The sequence below is a fragment of the Triticum dicoccoides genome, chromosome 4B (assembly GCF_002162155.2).
Source record: "Triticum dicoccoides isolate Atlit2015 ecotype Zavitan chromosome 4B, WEW_v2.0, whole genome shotgun sequence".
NCBI classification, from domain to species: Eukaryota; Viridiplantae; Streptophyta; class Magnoliopsida; order Poales; family Poaceae; genus Triticum; species Triticum dicoccoides.
This window is the reverse complement of record NC_041387.1, coordinates 371,729,604-371,731,674: the sequence shown is the minus strand read 5'-3', so window position 1 is coordinate 371,731,674 and position 2,071 is coordinate 371,729,604.

Genomic DNA, 2,071 nt, shown 5'->3' with positions numbered 1-2,071 from the left:
AAGGCCCCACCACCGCCAGACCACCACCCCCCCACAACCAGCGTCCCCACCCGAGCCCCTTCCTTCCCTTCAGTGAACTCCGGTGAGCTCTCAAAAATCGACTGACCCAATTTTGAAATTTAGTCTACTATCATTTAACTAGTGTGGAATATTAAAGGGGAAAACTATAAGCATTGCAAGATAGTGTTGAGCGTGCCACGGCGGATCTGAAGTTACAAACTGGACAAAGGCAACTTCGCAACCAATGTTTGCTTTCAACTAACAAGTAAGATCCTAAGTGATGGACAAGAAATCATAGTAAAGCAGTGGCGATCTATTTTCTTGCTGCGATAAATAAGTTGAGCAGATATGAAAGAGTAAAGCTTCTGGTGCGGCGCCGTGTATGCATCTACTGAGAATTTGACGGTGTTGTGGTAGCGATGGCTGTTGGCGGCGTGGAAGCAGATCTAGGAGGGTAGACGGTGGTAGCAGGGGAAATATCCCGGTGCGGTGGACGAGATGGTCGTAGGAGTGACGCCGATAAGGTGGACGATGACGGGGATGAAGCGAGAGGACGGGATGCAAGGATCATGGCCCGAAGCCATGGATGAGAGAGGTCAATTTCTTGTAATGGACGATGTTGTCGGGGTATCAGCTCCGGCATGGTGGAGGAGGACGGTGGTGGATGGGGTGGCGGACGGAGGAGGCTGGGGTGGAGAGGGTGTTTTGGCGCCCACATAGTACGAATGGGGAAATGGAGGGAGAGAGGAAGGGGGAACCATTTCTTCAGGGCATGCTTGTCTCAAATGCGAGGAAATTTAGAAACTTAGCGCCCATTTAAAATTTCCTACATCACATGAATGTTAGTCGGTTGGGGATAGGACGGTAATCTCGCATACACCAAATATTTGTCGATGGAGATTTTGGCCGAGGAGAGTTTTTTTTGTTGCCCACCGTGTATGAACCCGGGTGAGAGGCGATTTCGGTGAGGAGACACTGTGTTCTAGCGCCCACCATGTATGCACCAGGTGAGAGGCGGTTATGTAACGTTTGAGTGAAATTACAAACCTACCCCTATCAAGACCTATTGAAATTGAGCCGACATGTGTTGCATGTCAAGGACAGACAGTAATTTCAATGTCCGGTATTTTGGTTTCGGGCGGTTACTGCGAGTTTGGCCGCTTCATTCAATTTTTTTAGAAAAAGCTTGCACGTTTAATATGCCAACTCAATTCCAATCCATTTTGTATTCTATTTTTGTTCGGGCAGGATCCATTTTCGATTGGAATACAATTATATATACAATATTTTTTATATATACTTTCAAAAGCACAACAAAGAATTCAGCTCCTTTATATATATAATATGATTTACAAATACAATGATCTCAAAATCATAAGGTTCAATTTAAAATGTTGAAAATAAATTATGTTAAATACTATAATGTATGGATCAGTAATATCTACATATTAAATAACATAGATGCACGTGAATTTATAAGAGTATGGATGTTTGATAGATCAATTTTGGTTCGAGTATGAATTACATGTATCATCATCTCGAATTCAATTATTTGAATCCCTTTTATGTTGACATTTTCTATACACGCAACTAAATATTTGAATCTCCTTTCACGCCCATCTCTCTCACGTGCTCCTTCATGCAGCTATCACTCTCTTTTCTCCAGCTCACCCGCACGCTCACTTCATGTTTCTCCTATTTTCGCAAACATGGTCTCTTGACGTCTCCCTTGAGAAGTGTCACACTCTCCCTATCATTACACATTACACGGTTTTCATTATCTCTCACATCTGTATCGTTCTCTGGTATCACTAGGTACCTAAGCTTTCTTTTTCACCGCCACACACACACTCTCACTCGTCTTTCACTTTGTCTTTCTCTCTAGGGTTCTCTCAGGTACCATATATCTCTCTAGATATGACTCCTACCTCTAAAATTACTCTCTCCCGCACACACAACGTTTGTTGCGGTCTCCTTTCTATCTTCATCTCAGTTATAAACTGACACTATTCATTTGTTTACCGATCAGACAAACTCCCCCCCCCCTTGTCTCTCTCTCTCACACACACAA